At 40.3% G+C, this 6884-nt stretch overlaps 1 pseudogene; it reads right to left on the bottom strand.

Annotated features, from left to right (window-relative positions):
- Positions 1–6759: 6759 nt before the first annotated feature.
- The window catches only part of LOC137989602 (uncharacterized), a 10557-nt pseudogene continuing 10432 nt past the window's right edge, over positions 6760–6884 (bottom strand).

The raw sequence follows: 6884 nt of genomic DNA, 5'->3' as shown, positions 1-6884 counted from the left end.
TAGCGAGATATCGCTCTAATTTTACGAGAACTCATTGCGATTACGTGTTTGTTACATAAGGGCAAAATTTTCTTGTCACTGTCGAGTCACAACGAAAAAAAATTGGGCGAACGATTAAGAAAGCTGTTGTTCGCTCGCATTTTAGAGCAAAAAAAACAAAGAAATCAACTTTTTCTTTATGTCCAAAAGAGTACAGATAATTGTTATTTAATTCCATGCACTTGAGAATAAAAAACCGATTTTCATTCCTGGACAAAGGAAGAACCGATTAAACCACCTTTTAAAATTACGCATGCACTTTAAATAACGCATCCGTAAAAATAACAAACGGTTTAGTGCCCAAGGAGAGAATTTGTGTGCTAATTATGCGCTATTACTGGTATTCTGTTTTGTCGTCGTCGTTCTCTTTCGCTCTCCTTTCGTGTCTGTTCTAGACATAGGTTCTCCAGGCGTCATGTAACCGTATCAGAGCTTCTAAAGATACTCCAGAAATTGCAATACAGAGAAAAAAACAGCTCTAAGCAAATTAAAAATGAACACTCAGCTTTAAGTTTATATACCAGTGTTGACCACAGATATCACGATATGTCAAACTGGATTGAAACCAGCGAAAAATGCAGAAAGAAAACATCTTCCAAACCGTTTACCACGTAAACACGAAAAGCGCTGACTGTGTAAGGACTATAGTTGATGTAGTATGGCCGTGTAGCCGCGTCGAGCCACAGAAAGGGCGCGAAAAATGAAGCCTTGCCTATGTGTGGGTGATTTAACCTGGGTTGAGCCTGTAATCCAATCGAAAACCAGTACCTGGTCAGCGGTCAACTTTAAGAAAAAACAGCTGACCTCGGTGAGCTCTAAGCTTCAGCCCGCGATATGGGCACTTGATACTGGTCAGCAGATACCTTGTTTTGACAGGTGTCAATTGATCAAAACATGGATGTCCAATTTAAAAGATGAATGCTGTACACTAGGATGATACTGGTTACATTCGTATACATGGAGCGGTGGACGGACGTACGTACAGACGTACATACGTATGTACGGTTGGTCGATGACGTCATGGCTATAAAACCAAGATTTCTCGCATCAATGGGTTACCATATTTTCTTATCAATGGAGGTCAGCTAATATCCGCGGAGTGTGGGCCAAATCGATGCTGAATGCGAAGCCAGGCCTCCTTTGAAAGCTTAGAATCGTGCAAAGAAAGGGTATGGCATGGAAAAGCGGTGGGGTTAGGAGGGATATAAAGAAGGTTGAGCTGAAAATTGTTACTCGTAGATAGCCAAAAGAGCTTCTTACGGGCGTCACAAAGCTGGCGGGACCTGGCGCCCTGACGCTTCTAAGAGCGAATAAACTACACCTGGCTATCTGTAAAAGACATCCACACGTCAGCCTTGCACCGAAGAGAAAAAGGCTTCCGAAACTTTCGCCAACGCTAGAGTTTCTTTAACACCGATATCACGAACTAAATCCTAGGAAGGCCTGTAGTCACAAATGGCGATCGGCTTCGTAGGAAAGCTCAGGACACAACCAAAATTGGAATTGGAATTGAATTGAAATTGGAGGCGTCCGAAGCAAGGAGTATTTGAGAATGAAACTCTGTGACCCAAGGGAAACAGCCTTCCCAGTTCTGAAGGAAATGTCAATGCTCGATTCCTTTAATCTTAACTAGGCGGGAAGAACGAAGACCCCTGGAAATTGCCAAGTTTCCCTCATTAGTGAACAAACACGCACCCGGAACTGCGAATGAGAACGAAATGCATTTACCATCGAAACGCTGTAAGGTTTTAAAACAAGCCTGGCCAGAGGACAGAATGAGGTGTGAAAAAAAAAAACAACCTCACCTCAGAGTGAGATAGCTCCCGTTTTTAGCCCCGCGGCGATGGACTTGTTGATAAAATCCACGAAAGCATGACACGATAGATGGAGAGAACACCTTGGCGGGAGGTATATAAGAGTCGAAGTTCCCCCCTTTGAACTGTGCTTTAAACGGTTGAAAGAAATCGTTAACGCTAACAAAATTCTTAACCCATCTTCAGAGCATCCCAGTTAAGTCACAAGACGTGGAATTGACAATGTACTCCCAGGACGATGAGACTGCAGATTCCCTATCACAAAGGACTCTGGGTCGAGAAAGGCTAATAGTGAAACATCGGCCAGCGCGGAACCATCTAAAACTGAGCAAAGGAAGCCATTGGAAATGTGGGAGTTACGAGGCGCCAACCCTTAAGCCGCGCGGAGAGAACCTTCACACGCTTGGAAGGGTGCTACAAGAGAAAAGAAAAAGGGGGCTCAAGGGAAGGCAGTTTTAAGCCTCAGTAATCCGAGAGGGAATAAGATTCCCTTTTAAAACTGCCAACAGAGAGCGGAAAGAAGTTAACAAACTGGAAAAGAGAGGAAATAGAACAATTTTATTCAATTTAAGATGATCACTGGGGGCTCGAGCCTCCCCTATCTCGAGAGGAGTGCTGGAAAAGGAAGAATCTGGACCAGTTGGATATATCCCGCTTCTTGTAACAAAATCGAGCAGAATGATCAAATACCCCAAAAAAATTACAAGAGAAGCGATCGTTATGAAACGAACGAGAAGACGAGGGAGCGAAAGGAGGGACAGGTGGGGAGGCTGTGCGGAAAGACTATGCACCTTTGCAATAACTTTAAGGACCTTAGCATAATCACTGTCGGAGAACAAGGCTAAGAAATTCGCTCCAAAATGCTCCCGAGGGTTGTCAAGACCCTCCCTCAAAGCTTGGTTGGCTGCAGACGAAAAAGCTGCCTTGTCTGCAGCAACAAGATCCTCAGCTTGGGCTTAAGCAGAGTAATCGTCAAAGACAGGTTTACGCCTCAGGCCATACGCAGGCAAGCTAGATAAGCTGCTCTCAACACTGAAGGAAGGAAATCAAAATAAGGAAATAACAAAACGAAGGCCTGGAATAAGTCTCAAGAGAAAAATACAAACAGCATATGCAAAAAAAAAAAAAAAAACGACAAAAGGTCATGAGTAATACATGCAATAAAAGTACATTAGACTCAAGACCGGAGCAGAAACTTTTTGGGTTCGTTGAAAAAAATACAAGCAGCATATGAAAAGCAATAAAAGGTCAAGAGTAAACACAATAAAAGCCAATTGTACTCATGACCGGAGCGGAAACCAATACAAACCGCATATGTAGAACAACAAGAGGTCAAAAGAAAACACAGAAGCCAAGTAGACTCATGACCGAGTGCAACCTTGCCGGGGCTTGCTAAAACAAAATATAAACAGCATGATATGCAGGACGACAAAAGGAAGACAAGAGAAACAGATCAGATCGGAGCACATATAAACGGGACTGCCAAAAGTAAAGGGGAGCTTCGCGAAACGAATGGGAAGATCGGAAAGACGAGTAGACAATCCGGTGCGTGCGGCGCACTAAACACCTTAAGAGCAGTTCTCTGAGAAAGTCAAGCAAAGTTGGAAATGGAAATCTTAAACTCACCCTTCATTTCATTGTGTGGACATATGTTGCCCGGGAAGATGAACGAAAATATCCATATTTGTTCCAGCTGAGTCACCGTTGCCATGGTAACCGCCATTAATCATGACAACCACAAGCCCCTGCTTTGACCCTCAAAATGGATAACATATGTGTCTACCTCTCGCATAGATGTGAGTCAGTTCTAATGAAATTCCACCAGACAGGAGACCTATGCCTCTAATTACTAAAGGATGTTTCAAACCTGCTTTGACCTCTATGAAAAAGGAAGAAATGTTGGCTTGACTATGAAAGGTGTCGGCCATTTTGGAAAACGACAAAAACGAGCGCATCTGTTTTCGCATTTTCTCCCAAAGTGTTATTTTTTTGTCCGTCACTGAAATTGCGACGGAGATTATGCGGTTATTGTAGTTCTTAAATATTAGAAAACTAACTTAGAGGAAGTCATATTTTGATAACAGCTGCTAAATCAAGGGCAAAATTTGTAATATTTCGTTGAAAAAGTGAGAAACTTGTTAACGGGATGGGGAATTGAGTGGGTTAGACTGCTGACCGGATGTTTACGTCTCTATCTTCAACGCACCAACGCCGATATAAAATTAAAATAATAAACTAAATGTAATAAATGATAAAGAAAAAATAAAGAAATAAATAGATACGATGAAATCACTGTTGGGATAAAAATGTAACGAGATTAGTTTAATTATACATTGTCTTTTCGCCATATTGATTGTAGCTTTATTAATTGATGCCTTTATATTGCTAATAAATCGTTAGAAATAGAATACCAGACATAAATTCACACTATGTATAACCTCTTCTTCTTCTTCTTCTTCTTCTTCTTCTTCTTCTTATTATTATTATTATTATTATTATTATTATTATTATTATTAAATCCTTTTGTTTTTGCCCCAAAGGGAAGGTTTATGTTTCCAAGTGTGCTGTCGCAAGTAGAGTAGCAATAAATGTGATTTGCATATATGATCCTTCTCTGTGCCTACTGTTCGTCTGTTCCTCTGTTCTTGTGTGTCTGGTGTTCCTATGTTCTTCTGTCTTTGCTGTTGCTCTGTGCCCACTGTTCCTCTGTTCCTACTGTTCGTTTGTTCCTCTGTTCGTCTTTGCTTGCTGTTCCTATGTTCCTCTGTGTCTGCTGTTTCTATGTTCCTCTGTGCTTATTGAACTTCTGTATTTCGGTGATATGATGATATGATGACGTCAGTCAGGTTGTCGTACACGAGCCATAAGCCGAAATTCTCTTGTGAATAAAAATTGCGCTGTTGTTGTTGAGGTAAGGAACAGCATTTATGTCATATGCTTTTGTTTAATTTCCTTTCATTCTCAGACAGGAAACCCATACTTTCGCTCTAGAATCTGTCGTTCCATGTCTGGTCTACGCGTCCGCGTGATAACCTTTATGGCTTCTCTATCAACGCTTTAAACCTTTCAAGTTTAGCCCAGCGCTTTGTTCTTGATGGTCACAACCGATGTTTAGAACCTGTGCTAAATTTGGTGTAGAAAATGGAACGAACAAAGGGAAAACGGACACGATTAAAATGTGCAGATTACAAAAACTTGCAAGGAAGCCTTTTTCTTCATTAGAACATGATCAAACTAAACGAATCTAAAGCTTCATAAATCGATGGAACTTTACAAATAAGATACTAGTTAAAATACTGTCAGAGCTTTAACACTCTCTCTAACCCATGTAATGTAATGTAAGTCTGAACTTGGTCATTTTCCCAAATATTTCTAATTCTCATCATATTTGCTTATAACCTATGTCCAAACTATAATTTTCCCCAAACAAGTTTTCCAATATTTAGGGACTATGGGAACTGTATTAGCTCTGCTGCAAATGTGCTGACCGGCAAAAGAACATTTCGTAAGAAAATGGGAAATAAGTTGTAGTCGTTTCTGCGGTTTTTCAAAATGGCCGACAGGTAACGTAATACAGCAAGTATTTTATCCATGTTTGTAGACGTCAAAATAAGTACACAGCATTTTTTAGTAATTAGAAGCGTAGCCCTATTGTCTGGGGGAATCTCGTTAGAATTGGCTCGTATCTACCCGAGAAGTGGACATAATTTATATATATGTTAACTATTTGATAGTAAAATTCCTGCTCAAAGAGTGTCATGATCAATGGCGGATACCATGGCAACGATACTTCAGCTGGCCCTAATTGGCTGTTTTTGTTTATTCCTCCAGACAACCTACATCTACACAGAAAATGAAGAGGGTGTTAAAAATTTTCATTTCCAACTTTGCTTGACTTTCTCAGAGAACTCACCTTCTTAAGGCGTATTGTTTGAGAAATAAAATCATTACTCGTACCTCCTAATTAAGAATTCGTCCTTCAAAGTGTTATCAATTACTGATGAGACTTACTTTAAACAACTGTGAGTCACTTATTAAGTAACTAAAACAAATAGCTATGTAGTGACCAGATTGCTATATGTATTTTACATTTTTGACAGTTTACTTGAAGCAATAAACTTACAGCACTTGTAGACTTATTAGTCCTGAGAACATCTTTTCTGGGAGTTGAATTATTTCATTGCTATGAAGATCTCTAGAAAAGCATGAAAAGCAATGTATGAGAAGATATCTGCAAAGATTAGTTATAGTAGTTCTAATTTATCTTAATACTACTTTTAAGGTGGGAGGGATAGTTGTTAGCAAGCAGGTGGAAGGATGAAGACCTAGACAAAAAGTGTTTTGAGTGGATGAACAACTGGAGAACTGCACCGACCCATAGGACAAGAGAGTGTCGCGCATGTGTTGGCGGCGTGCAGTGCTATCGCTCAGATCAAGAACCTAGAAACATACAACAGCGTCCTTAGAATCCTGTTCTTCGAGATTCTAACCAAATACAACTTACTACCAAGAGAGGAGTATGCGTGGTATAAACCAATCAGTCCAAAGCCAGTCTACGAGAACGAAGAACTCAAAGCTTTGTGGGATGTACCTCTGTTTGCCGAGCAAGTAGAAGTTCGAGCAAATCGCATCGACGCACAAGTCATTGATAAAGTAAAGAAAGAAGTAATGCTTATCGAGATGAGTTGCCTATGGATGGAAAATCGACAGATGAAGATGGAGGAGAAAATGCGAAAGTATGGTCCACTCAGATGGGAACTCAAGGTGCAATATCCAGGATACAAAGTTCTCAGCACAATATCATCATGGATGTACTTGGTGGTTATTCAAAAGATGTGAATCCATCAAGTGTTTGGTAGGAGATAGATGTGATTTGGTCCTGAAGCAGATGCAGAAGGCAATGCTGTCATCCACTTTGAACATTGCAAGGAACTTTAAAATTCTTGAACACTAAACAAGTTCATAAGAAAGGCAAAGATGAACAACTAGACAGGCTTAAAGGCCGTATTGTTTATTAGGGATATATATATA

This window comes from Montipora foliosa, unplaced genomic scaffold (genome assembly GCF_036669935.1).
Source record: "Montipora foliosa isolate CH-2021 unplaced genomic scaffold, ASM3666993v2 scaffold_469, whole genome shotgun sequence".
Classification (NCBI taxonomy): Eukaryota; Metazoa; Cnidaria; class Anthozoa; order Scleractinia; family Acroporidae; genus Montipora; species Montipora foliosa.
This window is presented reverse-complemented; position numbering and strand designations above follow the sequence as displayed.